The 17452-nt window shown below is 34.3% G+C and overlaps 1 protein-coding gene and 1 pseudogene across 1 annotated transcript in view; one reads left to right on the forward strand and one right to left on the reverse strand.

Moving 5' to 3' along the window:
- The window catches only part of LOC146913579 (uncharacterized), a 61463-nt gene that overhangs the window by 16630 nt on the left and 27381 nt on the right, over positions 1-17452 (forward strand). The gene's annotated exons all lie outside the window — the stretch shown is intronic.
- LOC146913580 (uncharacterized) lies at positions 1089-1806 on the reverse strand (annotated as a pseudogene).

The raw sequence follows: 17452 nt of genomic DNA on the forward strand, positions 1-17452 counted from the left end.
ATTGCAGCCGTAACTCGATCAACACTCTTGTTAATATATTTGAACAAATACTTAATGCAATTAAACTTGTTGCAATATTCTATGTTTACATGGGCCTGGTACTTCATGATGAGTTTAGGGTTATATGGAACAACACTATGATTATCAAGCTCAATCTCCTTCTTAACAACAGTGACTTCGAAGTCTCGACGTTTGTAAACAGGGTACCCACTTGGATCGAATGAGATCTTGAAACAAATCATTTGGGATAAAACTTTGAACATCTTTTATCTTTCATGCAAGGAAAACTTAGTCTAGAAAACCCACAGGGACCATGTATCATAAAATTGGTAACAGTCTGATATAACTGTGGGAACAAAGACTTATCAGTTAGTTCAGCACAAATCACAGAATCAATTGCGCTTAGGGATAATAACTTATTCTTCGCACCCAACCAGAGAAGAATATGTGCATGTGGAAGGCCGCACTTTTGAAATTCAAAGCTATACATACCTAAAATAAAAAACGTAGTTGCACACCAGCCACATATTAAAAAAAATCAATAGCGAGAAAATAAAATGCAAATGCTTAGACAACAAAATGCAATACCACTTACTTGCAACAACTGGGCCAAAAAATTTGTCATTCCTAAAGTCATTCATCATTTGATCCAATTTTAACCGAAACACTCGACAATTTATGTCTGGTCTAAAATTGGCTGTATTTTTCAACTTTAGCAAATGCCTCTGAATCTCAATCCATTTCGGGTTACACGTAACAGTCAGAAACAGATTCGGGTAGCCAAATTTCTTACAAATCGCCATCGCGTCCTGACAATTGTTAAACATGTACCTTCGACCTCCAGTAAAAGACGCCGGTAAAACAACGCGAGAACCAATTGATGAGGCAACAACATCACCTCGATCAACAACTTCCTCAATACCCATTAAAAAATCAGATCTTATCTTACCTTGATTATGTCTAATATATGACAACCTTTGAGATTCAACCATTGAATACAAATTTACAATAAATTGCTGAAAAAGACTTCGACTCTTCAAAACATTGGAATCTTCGATGAATCTCTCCTGAAGTCGAAAAGCAACAAACTATCGAAGAGATACACGAACTCTCTTCTTTACCGTAGACGTGGTGGTTATTGAATTTAACTCAATCTTTTCTTGATATTGATCTTCCCCAAATGGAAACAGCAAAGGATATTGCAATGGTATATATTTAGAATGACTCTCATGTAGTCTTTGCATGTATCCATCTCTTCCACGAACAATAATATCCCTACCATCTTCGGCATCATCGAGATCACCAACAATTAGTGCAGCAACTTCATCAACCTCTGGTACATTATAATTCCTTGAATCACAGTCGCGTTTTTGAAATAACCTTAAACTGACTGAGACATTCTCATTTCTTCTGATATAATCTCGAACCATCCTAAAGCTCTTGACTAATACATTGTGTTCATCCATGACATTCAATATTTCTTCAACCAAATTGGGATCCAAATCAACTGAACGATTGTCCTAACTAGTGAAAAGGCAAATTTATTATACCATATCCTATGTGAAATAATAAACGTAAATTTGAATAACGTACACATACTACACACCTGAAATGAGAAAGGCGATTAGCTATTTCATTATCAGTATCATAAATATACAGTTGAGCAAATTTGGATGGTTTCCCATCAGATGGAACCAAACTACCAATCCGATGGTAATTTTGACCAGATATGACAAACTGCTGTGGCACAGCACCATCAGAAGAAGAAGATTCTATTTTACCACCAAGGGATGTGAATGAAAACATATTGTTGTAAAACCTAATATTTAACAAAAAATGGCCACTCCTAGGATGAGTACCATTAAAAAGACTTTGAATACGAGTGGGTGGTTCTATCATGAGAGGAATAGTTATGTTGCCTTTCCTACAACACAATGAGGTTAGTGGTTCATCTGAGTTACGATTCTTTCGAGCAACCTCACCATGTCACCAAGATCCATGTATTCTAAAAAAAGAAATGAAGTTAATACACTATGAAACAACGCGGATATTAGTTAAATTAATCGACGATAATAATATATCTAAAACGTTATACCTTGTATCTCGGCCACTCAAAAAATTACATTGTTCGAAGAACGATCGGTTTGCGCAGTAGCAGCATATTGATCTTCGTAAAAAGATGGTCCTAAACATGAAACAATAAAACAACTTTAGTGAATGAGTCATTTACAAAAAAAGACTAACTATGGTTTAAGAACAAATCATACTACGTGAGGTTGACGGAGCACATTTATCAGCAGCCTAAGAGCGAGACGAATGTCGTGGATTCATTTGCCAACACACTGACGAATTTAACACAAACAATTAGGATAAAAATCAGACTCAATAAATGCAAGTTACAATCTTCAATATAGAATCTAGTATAAAAAAGACTTCAAAACTAACATCCCCTTCGAACACCACGACTCTCTAAAATAATTGATCTCTTAATATGCTTAGCCTTGAGCTTTTATTTCCGTTCAAAACGCTTCCGCTTCGATAATGCATGTTTTGCAACCACATCATCCATGCTGCCTAATTCCCCAACCCGTATTGATTAGTCCAGAATACACACCAAGATTACGACATGGCAATTAATCTACGCATCTACACAAATTGCAAGGAGTGAAGTGAACAAAACCAGAGCTTTCAATGCTATATATAAGGATTTCTAAAACACAAAAAGGTTAGGCATAGACAACATAAAATCAAATTTGGGTCCGTGCAATGATGGTTTGTCACATGAATACCAATAAATTTATTTATTTATATTTTATTTATATATTATACTATTAGAGTTTAATTGTGGTGGGTCGAGAGCCCAAAAATAATTTGGCATGCAGTGCAAGAAAAGATTTTAAATTGTGACGTCAATTAAAAATAATGCAATAATCCAATTGACATGGCAAATCACAATATTTTTATCGGTCGTACATGCAAAAAAAATTAGACTGTTAGCCAACACGGTTAAACCCACAAAATAATGTGTGAGATGAGCAAGATCAATCGAATGAGGACAATAAAAGTTACTTTACATATACATCGCTTTTACAAATACATCGCTTAAATCATTCAACCAAGAGTTAATCAATGCGTCTGATTGAAAGATACTAAATGGTTGCATAGAATAATATTTTAAATCACTTATCAATTAAAATGTTTTGATGTGTTGTGTGCACGAATACATGCCAACGAATAAATCCACATGATATGAGATTAATGTGATAGATTTGATCTATTTTATTTTGAATGAATATCCAGACAGCCATCCAACAAAACCATGTGCAGTGTATAAAACATAATGATCACATCATGTCTAAATATTTTGAAAATTTCCTCATCCAACGTGTGCAAGTGGCCCCACCAAATAAAGGAAAAATATATAAGTCAGCTATGAACCAAAATGGAAATAAATATCCCCCATCCCTCATGCCTCATGGTTTAACCCACTGCCAAGTCAAATAAATCTTGACCAATTGCTCAATAAATGCCAAAAAAATTATAGGATGATAGAAAAACATGTCTCCCCTGAAAGCAATGCGTCTAAAAGGTAAATTTTTATTTTATTATGGCTATAAGATCTCCACAGAAATTTGCACATCCTTTAGCAAACCCATTATAATTATAATTATAATTTATACAAAACATTAAGGTCTGCCGTTTCAATTAGTCTCGAAAAATAACCCAGTACCAATGATTAATAGCGATTAAATATTGGCCAACAAATAATGTTAAATTAACACAATAGTAAACCCTGTTAGGACAAAAAAGTATCATAAACCTTTGCAAAGATTTGCCACTAATCACTTCAACCAAAGAATTAAAAAAAAAGGCATGTAAAAAAAATGCAGGAACAATATATCGATAATAAACAAATGACATAGCTATATTAGATCAGTATAATACAAAGAGATTTAGTTACTCATTTTTGCAAATACCATTTCAACATAAATACACACTCAATAATAATTATTTAAACCAAGTACATAGCAAACCCCCTGCACCATCCATTGTAAAAGGATCATCCACCATATTTTAAACATACACACATAATCCAGCCTTCACCATACATCATGCTTCTTAAAACTAAGTTATTACAAAAACAAAACATTAAAGTTCAAAACAAACACAACACATCACAAAACCACACTAACTTCCACGTTATAGCTAGAATGACAATAGACATAGCAAAGACAAATATAAAGTAGTTAATCTCCAAAAAGCATAACATTATTCAGGTAGATTATCCATCCTTCCAAGCCCTGCAGCATCCAACCTTCACTACTTCATAGGAAACAGAGAAAGAGTCTTCATCAATGGTGGACTATCTTCCATAGATGATAGCTCAATTTCTTCATTGTTTGGCTCTAATTCTTCATTGTTTGTCTCAACTTCTCCATTGTTTGGTTCAAGATAGGGGCAAGTGTCAACAGTATTGAATGTCAAGAGGATATTTGCAGTTGCAGCTCTAGCCATGTCATCCTCAGTCCCATTGTCAGTGGATGAACCCATAAACGGTGCTTGAAACATGGACTGTAAAAAAAATTGACACGAAGATCATAAACATAACCAAAATGTCAAAAATCCCGTGACTACAATACGATCAACAGATGCAGAAAAAACATCACCTTAGTTGGAGTAAAGTTTACTCTATCATTGGCAAATTGATTCATAATTCGCATGCTATTGGTGAGATTTACAACTTCGAAGGATTGATACAATGGATCAGGAGCATTGCTTGACTTCTTAATCATGAACATAATATTTTTCCCAACCAATGAGCCAAAGGAAGATGGGTGAACATCTGGTACATAATCCTGTCATAATATGAAATAATTGGAGACTGCTGAAATTTGTATGTCTAAATATTGTGGCCATTACATTCATAAAATTGAATCCTAACAACATATTATTACACTTGTGCTAGCACTCTCAACACTAAGATAGTGCAGTACATGATCAAAAATATTGAACACCACATCAGATACACCATCAGACACAGTAACGTTCATCATATACCTGCAAAACAAATAGTTCCAGCCACTATAAACTAAGCTCATGTCACATAAACATAAATACTAACAACACTGGAACAACAGATGGAGCTGATACATACTTTGGTATTATAAGGAAGTCTCTCTGCTGACACATATGACAATAGAACAGACCAAGGCAACCTTCCACGATCCTATGAAACAAGCAGATTGGATACCACCAAGGGTCCAACTGTGAGAAGCCAGCAACACAACCCTCAACAACAAATACACCAATCTCAGGTGTGGTTTTCAGCTCATGGATTGATTTCACAGGGTAGTTTCGACCGAAATCAAACTCGTTATGGTCAAGCATAACATTAGATAGAAGGTTCATATTGGTGTACTTCGGGACATTTGCAACACGGATAACCAGCCTATACAAAACATTTCAAGGTTACTCATATACCAATAAAGATAGAATTTTGCCAAACCTACAAAGATATTTACCCCTTTCCAAACAGAACAGCCTCAGAGATAGGAGGGTTCACCATCACTCTTGTGAGATGTTCAATACCTTGGACCATCCAACCTGGCACGTGAAACCAGTCAAAAAATGATCAACAAAAACATCAACATAACTCAAGAAAGTTGACAAATGATTAGCAAAACAACTACAGAGAATTAAGGTTTTGAATGAACCTCTAAAGCTATTGATCTTAGCAAATTGCATTATGACAATAGGAAATCTAGGGCAAGTATGTTCCATCATTCTACGAAACTGAACAGCAAGATTACCAGATAGTTCACACCTAAAAGTTCCCATAACAACAACAAATCAAGAAAAATGAAAAGTTTCAAACCACAAGTCTAGCTATCTTTACAAAGTTTTTGGAAAAGTTCAACTTAGTAATATACTTATGGTCTGTTAAATTAAATGTGGCCTTCTCAATTAGCTCCCCATTAGCAAGAATAGAAGTTTCATGCACAATAGAGGTCAACACACCCACCACATCTGAATACATATTAATCATGGACAAAATGAGTTAACAACAAAATCAACCAAACACAAATGAAAATAAACAGTGAAAATTTTAAAGAACAAAACATTCATTTATTTTCACTACTAACCAACCAAGTAGCTATATCCATTAGAATGTTCAAGAACAGCTTCAGAATCAATTAGGTAAAATCCATACATGGGAATTGCAATACAATCAGCAGGGATCACCATAGTCCTCATCAAGAAAAGCAACCTGTGTGTATGATAAGTAGGCATAGCTTCTTGAACATTCAGAGCAACCAAAAGGAGATGCATCTCATAAACATTTCCTTCAACAACCAGGTCCTGAAAGAGAGGGACCAATGGTAGGGGGATAGTTGCTTGAATACTATGACCCTGCACATAAACAAAACATCATCACTAAACAACCATACATACATAATGAATGAGAATGCAAAATCTACAACACTCACATATCTATCTGTCAGCACCATTTCAGTTGATTTGATCATAAATGGTTCAACAACATTATATTCTTTCCAAAGTCTCACAACCCTTACTTTCAAAAACCAGTCTCTTCTTCCATGATTGATTGACAACACACAGTCATGTTCTTTGTCCATTGTTACTTGCTTAGTTAGGTATGGATGGAGTGATATATGAGGCCACACTCAATAGGGGTATATATACACACGTAATAACACCAATATATTATTAAACAAATAAAAAAATTTAAAAACATCATGGCTACATTCCTAAAATTGCACATGCCAAGAATAGTCAAGTCCACAATGAACTAAAATTGCACATAATAACCTGCATGAAATGGTGGGTGATATCACCTAATTAATGATACATTCCTGACATAGACAAATGTAACACTCAAGTATTATAACACAAATAAATTACATATAAACAAAAAAAATAATGGTGATAGAGAAAGACCTAGGAAAAAAATCCAAGATACCATCGTACATGATTTAGATGTCGATAACTTTGATCCAAATTTAGCTTTTGTTAAATCACTACGGCGTAATTTGATAAACGTATCCAACCATAATTAGTGGGATAAGACCTGCCTGTTGTTGCCGCTGCATATCATACCTCAAAACTAAAATTAAGAAAAACGATCATCAAATAATAAGTTTTTTAGCAACGAAATTCCATAGCTTCATACATTATACAACACACAAAAAAATATACTAATCCAGGTCATGATCTAAACATGTAATATCTGCAAATTATAAACATTTAAAACATGTCAGTGTCTGTGTTATATTTTACCAACAGGCCGCAAATATACAAATTAATATTTTCCTTGGCTCAAATATCAAAATAAAAAATATGACAGAGATTAAATAAACCATGGTTAGGAAGACGGAGATTACGTAACTATCAAAAGTAATACAAAGAATTGTACAGCGTGCAAGCGTAACTCTTACGACTACGTATGACTTCAATTATTACACAGGCGCTACCTCAAATCAAAATTATTTGGAGGCACACATAAACAAAAAATTTCGAAGATAAATTATCTAGTCTTATCACTCGACTATATTCTCTTCTAATTTATCTAGATTGATGATTGGATATCAAAATAAATTTAATTTGGGTTTGAATCAAGTTTAGAGATTCTATTAATATTTTAATCCATAGACAAATTGAAATATAGGTAACATAGAGAAAAATCTATAAAAATAATGACCAAATCTTCTTGATTTGAAAGTTGTGACAGTGACATTTAAAACAAAAAAACACACTACCTCAACAGTACAAACAAAATATATATAAAAACCTCATGAAAATCATCCACAGAGACCTATAAAGAGAATTTTTTTCATAACTTTCCACACAAACATGGCCGTTATAGTTGTGTATACAACCTAAGGTCTAATTTCTCAAATCATACACACAAACCTACGCAAAAATCAACATCATACACTTACTAAACCCTCAATACAGAAGCTACCATACAAATACTTATAAAAAATAGATACACCACAACAAAATTGATCAAAGAAGTAACTCATATTTAACCACATAATATCATTCCCACCATCAACATCAGTATCCAACTTCCCAATACAATCAAAATACCCGGCAAATTTTTTTTAGAAATTAAAAACTGAAAATCTGCAACATCTCCACCATCATCGTATGAGCCAGGAACATAAACATCCCATAACATTGTAAATTCTTGAGCAACAATAGATTACAACAACGCAACAAAATTAAATAACATACCTATAATAAATTAATAGACTATACTAAAATGATACCTCAAAATATTAATGTAATAAATCAAATTTTGAATAACACACCCAGGACTTCAAGCACAAGCATTATCCCTGTTCCACATGTCCAAAACTTCAAACAAATAGGACATTGAGTCTAAAACAATAACTTAATCTGCCAACTTGTATCTGACTAACTCAACTAAAATTATTATATCAACCATGCCAATGAATTCCTCCAGCCGAAAAAGGAGTGTGCTGCTTGGGTTAAGTTTATATACATCGAGACAATAATGCAACATACCAATCACATGGAACCTTCAAAACAAAAACTTATCACATGAAGTCTAGCATATTTACAAATGTATATGGGAGATAACATGAATAAGACACCTGATCCAAACCCATTGGAATGATGAGAAAACTGAAATGATCAGTAATGTATTCCATGGTGGTTAACAAACCTAAACTCTCAATACCAAAAAACTAATCAACAAAAGAAAGCTTAATAGTTAGTATTTTTTTTAACTCACCAACATTTCTATTCCTAAATCACGCCTATCAAATCAATTGAAAAATCCGGTATAAATACAAAAATAGTTTGGTCAATTTACATAAACTTTTCTTTAATCTTCATGACGCATTGCTTCTTATGAAGACACTACTTGCCAATTATTATAGTCTAACTTTTCTTCAATCTTTATGACACATTGCTTCTTACAAAAACTGTATAGACACTACTTGCCAATTATTATGGTTTAACTATTTTGATAGAATTATTTATGCATTTAGCCTTTTTAAACTAAAAGAAAATAGGAAGGAGATGAATCAATGGACTCCTTGCCATCAGTTTAGCCAATGTATCGCATAAAAAAGTAACTCAACATTTCCTTGCCATCACAAACAATTCGACACTTAAATTAGAGCAAATGGGAAGAGAGATAACAAACATCAGTATTCGACAATACAATCAAACAGTTATTATTTCATAGCTTCGACATTACATATGCATCCAACACGGACAATTACATAACATTTTGCCAAAGCTAACAACAAAATTCTTATATACACACATATTTAGATCATACAAATTGACCAAACACCGTGATTCTTCCAATACAACACCACAAACTTTTAGCTAAACACCAGCCTTGCAGGTTTATTTGGATACCATAGCACACATGTGTCTTATTTGGCAACATACACAAATACGATAAAGACGCGCATGATGACACATCGCTCAGCGAACTACCAAGGCATTAATCATTAATCATAGAACACATTTCATTCCTTCTCAACCTTGACAGGCTTCAAACGCTTCTTACGATCTGTAGCAGCAACTTCTTCAAAAACCTTGGTCAAGTTCCTCCTCAATCGTCCGCCAGAAACCACTTCAAATTTTGTTTGCTTAGCTTCTGCAGCAGGGGGACTCACAATCAACTCATCCAAAAATTCTTCGACTTGTGTCTTAGGGACAACCTCATCATCATCTAAAATGTCAACGGAGACCCTCGGTGTAGACTGCAAAGAAATTTACAAATTTCACCTCAGTATACATGTATTGCATGTAGACATGCAAAGGCAATGAGTAAGAAAAGTTAAATACCATATTCAAATTTCTTTTAGAACGACTTGCACCAATCATCTGGTTAATTATTATGTTATTGGAAGAAGTTGGACTATCAACAGCCCCCAGAACAACTTCAACGTCAGTGCGATCCTCCACAACATCCTACGCAACGACATCAAATTCAAAACTACAGAAGCAATAATTCAAACAAAACAACCCAATTATATCACATTCAAACCTTAGTCAACTTCATTTTGCCCAACAGATCTGCAGGCACCATTTTAGGAATCAAAACAGAACCTTTACCAACTTCAACAAGTTCACCATTAAACCCAGACATCATTTCAGCAGACTCTGCTCCAGCATCAGCATCATCAACCTTATCCAATACAGAGGATTCATCCACAATTCCCTATAACACAAAAAGGAGAAACTCGTAAAGCTTCTAAACAAACCCAATGTACTGTCTCAACGCATGAATAACTAACCAACCTTAACATTGGAAGAATTTGCATCCCCATCCTCAAACAACTCAATAATTCTTCCATCCGTACATACCCTCCTGATACGATAAGTTCCATCATACCTCACCGCTGGACTGGATGAATGGTCAACAACAAAAAGCATTTTTCGACCAATGAGATATTCCAACTCAGATGGATAAAATCCAGCATTTTCACCCTGGGCATCCACATTTGTTAATATGTTGATATGACATATAAGTACTTAACATACACATACAAAATACTCGACATCACACTTTTAATTGGCACACAGGTCTGATAATGAAACAAACCTTTGCATGAGCCACAAGTTTAGCACATGACTTCTCTACAATGTAACTCACATCGTTGTCAAACAACACAAACACAGCTTCGCATTCACCGTCACTAACCTTAACCTTAACTTTGAACCTACAAAAGACGATGATTTACATGTTTAAACTGTTGGACCAACAAAAAAGTTCTACACACCAATAAAAATTTATTTTTGGGATGCCATACATACCTTTTCACTTAAACCATAAATTCACAGAAAGCATAAACAACAACAAAACCTAAAACATCTTCATGTTTACCCTTGATAAACCCTCTTTTATTAACAAGTTTTAGGATAGGAACCCAATGTTACAAGAATAATAATGCTATAAAAAATGGAAAGAAAGAATGAATGAATAGGAGGAAAGAAGCTAAATAATAATGCTTACAAGCTCTTGATCATGCAACTGATGGGGTTGAATGGTTAGGTAGAAATACATTCCATTAGGTTCACTTCCACGTCCATAGTGAATCGTTCTTTATTGATGAAAAGCCATAATACTAATCTTGTTGTGAAGATGAAGTTATTTTGCTGTGGTTCTTTGCTTGTAGAATAGTTTTTGGTGGTGATAATTGTGCTTTTTGATGTATGTATGTAAAACGAATAAAATGCTTTTTAGTGGTCATTACTTGCAACTCTAACCTAAGCCCCCTGGTTACCCTAAAAAAGATATCTGCACCACTTCTTTATTCATTTTGTACTAAAAAAATAAGAAAGTAAGAAAGAAAAATGGTAAAAAAAGGTTACTTACAAGTTGTTGCCCGAATGAGCATAACTTTTTTATCTGAAAAGCACTGTGATAATAAATTGATAATTGTTTGAAGCTAAAAACAACTTGCACTTTATAGCTGGCTAACATAGTTTTTTATTTATTACTCATTTATTAATATAAGAATAATGACGATGAACTTTTTAAGAAGATTGTATCAGATGATGATCATAGCAAAAATTAAATCATTCTGATATGTCACATCACTTCAAAGTAGGAGTGGACAGGCTGAGACATGACCACGTCCCGTCGGTAGCCCAGCCTGTCCCCCAACGTGGGAAAGAGGGGGTCGTCTTGCAGCTCGTGACTTGGGCAAGCACATTCCAAACATGTCGTTCAACGTTTTTCATGCCTCGTCTTGGCCAAACACTGTCTTTGTCTCTATAATCTTAACAATCAAGAGCCATGGATTTCTAGCTGTTGATCTCAATTTTTGATGTTTTTCGTTTTTTTACCCTTTTTCATTAATTTTTAGGAAGCTTCCATATAAGTCCAAAGATGTCTTTATCAGAGCAAAATTTGGTCGTGGTCCTTGCGTTTGATGGTTGTACGGATGTCGGGAATGTGTCAGGGTGTGGAAGAGAAAACATTAGCATGTGGTCATCATTTATTTTGGTGTGATTTAACTAGACAGAGTTTCAAATTTCAAAAATAGAATCCTGCCGCCAATTTAGTTGAATGTATATGGTAATTTTTTCTATATATAGGACCTGGAACCCGTTGATTTTCTGCATCATTCCTTGCTTGTGTGGTGCTGAGTAGAGTTTTATATAAGAGCTTAAAAACCAAAATTTGTTGTACCCCTTGCTGTAAGTTTCAATGGAGAAGAAGGTTGAAAGTGCCAATAAGTTCCAACGTTTCACTTCCTTCATTACCAATTTCTCGTAAAAGAAGAATGATAATAGTGTCAAATCAGTTACCAATACTCGTCGTTTCATCTTCTTCTTGTGACCTGAAATTCGAATGGGACGTTGATAGCATATATTTTCAGCTCAAAGACGGTATTTAGTCTGATTCTGAACTCTTTTATGTTGGTTCGTTAAAATCACAGATTGAAATTGAACCATCACAATAAGAAGATGTTGCAAAAGCAAGAACAACAGACAAACATCGAAGACACAAAGTCAACAATGAAAAATGATCAGGATCATATGCAAATCGTTCAAAGCCAAAGCATTAAGCGAGCAAACACAAACAACCTGGAAGACATGTCTAACACAACCATTGCAATAATATGACCCGGAGTCAGCCGAAACACTCCTATGGCATCTGCATGTAGAATACCACCAATCGGCGCTGTCAACCAAGGCCTCAACCTTGCAACCGACGACAAAAACACCTTCCTCATCCAAACAAACCAACTCAACAATTGTTTTCTTCGGATGCATCCGAAGGAATTCGTCCTCTAGTGAGGGCCTAACACGCAAACTCATAGCTTGCACTTCACCAGATGCATCCATGCCTTGAAGAGCAAGACTGCATTAAGAGAATACGTCGGAAGCATTTCACATGATAATCAAATGTGCATGAAAAACCCTAGACGACATAAAGTATAAACTAACCTATCCTTGAAGATATCAGCCTCAGGAATTTCAGGATTGACCATTATCCTGGTAGTATTCAAAACATTTTGCACTGATGCCCTTTCTGCACAATTTCACACAAATATTACTCAATATGATGGTCAATCAAAACAATATTACAAATTATTAGAGATGAGATAAGCCACAACCTCTGAATATCTTGACCTTTGCAAACTAAATCACAACAACAGGCATTCCATGAGCACATCTGCCCATCATTGCCTTCAGCTCATCAACATAATAACCAAACAGAGCACATTCGATCTTCCCACTATTAATATAGAATTAAAAGTACAAACATCAGTCCATGAAAGAAATACTTTGTGCAGTGGCATTATAAAATTCATCACACCTTTCATCAGTCAATTCCATCAAAATCATTCTAGTAATATTGCCATTTCTAATATATTTCCTCTCAACTGAAATCCCAGTCATTAATCCGATAACATCTGCAACATATCCCATTCAAATTACATCAATAATAACTCAATTACAATTGAAAATCAACATAGAAAACATCAATAATGAATATCAAACATTACTAACCAACCAAAAAGTCTGAATCATGGGTGTGATGATTAATATCACTAAGACTTGTTATGGACAAATCATGAAGGGTTATGGCAACATTCTCAACCAACTTAACCTTTGTTTTCATCTGGATTATAAGCTTGTATGGATGAAGAGTTGTCCTATATGATCCAACATTCGCCCCAACAGAAAAGAAGGACATCTGGTACGCCTGTCCCTCCACAACCTTGTTCTCAAACATGTAGATCAACTGCTTCCTGATAGAAGCATGGATTTTCGCACCCTGAATTCATAAAGCCAACAAAGCAAGTTACTTAATTTCCACAATACTAACGCAAAAACAAAGGAACTCCAAACGAAATGTTTGTAAACACAACGCTACCTGTTCATCCACGACCACCATCTCAATTGAATTCTTATCAATTGGATTCAGAAATGCAGGGACTCTCCACATACGAAGCACACGAACTCTGAACCGCCATGTTTCCCTCCCAGGCACAACCTCAGCCAAAGAGTCAAACTTGTTGGCACTTTCAACCTTCTTCTCCATTGAAGCTTACAGTAAGGGGTACAACAACTTTTGGTTTTAAAGCTCTTATATAAAACTCTACTCAGCACCACACAAGCAAGGAATGATACAAAAAATAAACGGGTTCCAGGTCCTATATATAGAGAAAATTACCATATACATTCAACGAAATTGGCGGTAAGATTCTATTTTTGAATTTTGAAACTCTGTCTAGTCAAATCACACCAAAATAAATGATGACCACGTGCTAATGTTTTCTCTTCCACACCCTGACACATTCCCGACATCCGTACAACCATCAAACTCAAGGACCGCCGCCAAATCAATCTTGGGATTCGCTCTGATAAAGATATCTTTGGACTTATATGGAAGCTTCCTAAAAATTAATGAAAAAAGGTTAAAAAAAAGGAAAAACATCAAAAATTGATATCAACAGCTAGAAATCCATGGCTCTTGATTGTTAAGATTATAGATTCTTAATTAGAATTGGACCAGGTTTATAATTTTCAGTAGAGAAAACAATTGTGCAAATATTATTCGATAAATTTTCTTTCTAAAACATTGATCAATAGAATATTTACCGTTAATGAGTCAAAATAGGTTGTTGAATGAACTTGAGTCATTACAAACAAAAGAAGGAAAGAAAACATAAAAGCTTTATGTAAGAAAAATAAGACGTGGGACATTTAGATACTAACTAGTAAAATAAGAGAAAATGACCAACCAAACCTTAACCAAATGAGAAAAATGACCGACCAAGCCCTCAGAAGGAGCCTAATTATATAAGAACCAAAACACTTCTTTATCTTCTTCTATAAATACTTACTCATTCCTCCCATTTTCATGATAAGTCTCAACTTTTAAGCTTCAAAATCTAAGCTTTTAGTTTTACTTTTAAGAGTAATAATGTCAGAAATTTAAATTTTATGCTAAAAAATTTCACATGCTTAAAGGTTCAAGCTTTGTGTCCCCAAATTTTTATTGGGACCAAGATGTGATATTTACTTTAAAAAATAGTAGATAGTAAATGCTTTATGTTTATGTCCAAGCTCTGTATTTATGTCAAGCAATTTATTTATCTTCAAGTTATATATTTATGTTCAATTTTAAGAAAGAATTAAGTTTATGTTATATGATCTAAATATGTTGGAAGAAGGTTAAAGCTTGTGTTAACATCTCTATTTTTGGTTGAAGGTTCCAGTTCTTTCTGCTAATTGTGAATGATAGTCACTTGACTGACCCAGTTTCAGAGGCCAAGTAAATTTTGGTTCAATTTTGCAAAAATAATAACAATGATAATAAAACTTAAACAAAACAAACAGAATCAAGGTTTTCTATCCGACTCAATAAACAATGTAAGGCTCTATGCCTCAATGAAACCCTGAAGTATCCCCAAATCTATCGTCAATTGTCATTCCAATAGTTTCATCCTAAATGTTTGGTTTTTGTTTTTGAGTATTTAAGGTTTTGTTTATGCATTTCACAAAGATTTTTTGTTTCATTCTAGGTATTGATAGATTCATAACTTACGGTTGGATCTATGTGTATTTAATGATTTATTAAAAGTTAGGGTCATGCCAAGGCACTAGTTAAGAAAGCAAAAATTATACTCTATAAAACAATATTTCATTAGTTTCCTTAATTATTGTTTAAGAATGTAACCAAAAAATCTAATGTTTGAGAGGTACTTTTTAGACAAATTCAAATTCATAATTCAAAGTACACAAACCAATAAATACCAAGAACTACGGAGTGGATATGTAGGAGCAAAAAAGGGATAACTTCTATAAAACAAGTGTAAAAATAAATTCTATAGAACATAAATATTTTATAAATCTAGTTTTGCACAATTAATTAGAGGCTAAGTAGTTTTTACAGAAGCTAACCATTTCTCTACATATAATCAATTCCCGAATATGGAATTTTGTTCGAAAGGGCCCTTTCTTTTCTAGTTGTGTGTTATTTGAAATCAGAGATTCTAGTTTTACCTTAACTAGTTTAACCTCCTTGACATTTTTAAATCCATTCTTTCACCATAACTAGGGTTAAGACAAATAATCTCATCAATTAAGCTCAAATTAACCTTATATTCATTTAGTAAACTTGAACACAGTTAGATTGATAGGAAAGTAATATATACTAACCTTTGCCAAACATATTAGACAAGTCAAACGTGAATGAATGAATAGAATAAAAAATTACACCAAATGTATTTGTTAAAAAAGTGATGATCTCTAACTCTTATTGGATTTTTTCTTCTAAAAGACCGGTGATAAAATAATATATCAAACCTAGTCTATTGTAATGGTCTTACTATAAAGTTATTTCTTACTTAATACAATCTTGCAAGCATGTCATTTCAATTGGAGCAGTATCAGACTTTTGAGTCGGCGTTCAACATATGATTTGCATTATTTTGTACAAGGGAACACTTGCAAAAAATTGTTGGGTTTGATTGTCAAGTTTCTTGAATAAAGAAGGAGGTTAGAAAATATTAGTTATTGGTGATTTTTATGTCCCACATCGCTTAGTTCAATGAAGCAAGGGGAAGACCAAGGCTATATATTGAACCTAGTTTCTTGGTTTTTAGATGCACTAGTCAGTAGCACTTTAAGCTTATATCTGACTTAGTTTAAATATTTGCTCTGAGAGAGTGTGGGTGTACTGGGGCATTGGGTGAGAGTTAGAGAAGTCTATGTGTTGTAACAATTTTCACATAGTAATAATTCTCTGGTTGTCGGTTTAGACAACGGTCGTGGTTCCGGTTTTGGAGTTTCTACGTTATATTCTTGTGTTGTGATTGTGTTGTTGTTTATTTTTCCTTCTTCAACCCTGTTATTTCCCAACAGTGGTATCAAGAACTTCGGTTCAGTGAGATATCACAATTCTTAGTATGCTCTGTGGTTGCAGCATTGTCTGATCTTCCACATCAGAAAAAAGAAGTGTGATATTGTGAAGGTGCTGAAGAAGGGTGATATATCACAATTCTTAGTATGCTCTGTGGTTGCAGCATTGTCTGATCTTCCACATCAGAAAAAAGAAGTGTGATATTGTGAAGGTGCTGAAAAAGAGTGGTATTGTGCAACTGCTATGTCTTATTCAAGTGCAATGAAGTTTGACATAGAGAAGTTTGATGGAAGAATCAACTTTGCCTTGTGGAAAGTACAAGTCAAGGATGTGCTGATACAATCAGGTTTACACAAGGCGCTGAAAGGAAACACTTCCAAGATGGAGGAAGATAAGTGGGAGGAACTAGATTTGAGAGCTGCAAGTGCAATTCGTCTGTGTTTGGCAAAGAATGTTATTGCAAATGTGCAGAATCTATCATCAGCCAAGGAACTTTGGGAAAAGCTTGAAGGGTTATATCAGGCAAAAGGCATCTCAAATCGGTTGTTGCTGAAG

This window comes from Medicago sativa, chromosome 6 (assembly GCF_051527215.1).
Source record: "Medicago sativa cultivar Bolivia chromosome 6, Bolivia_mono, whole genome shotgun sequence".
Lineage (NCBI taxonomy): Eukaryota > Viridiplantae > Streptophyta > Magnoliopsida > Fabales > Fabaceae > Medicago > Medicago sativa.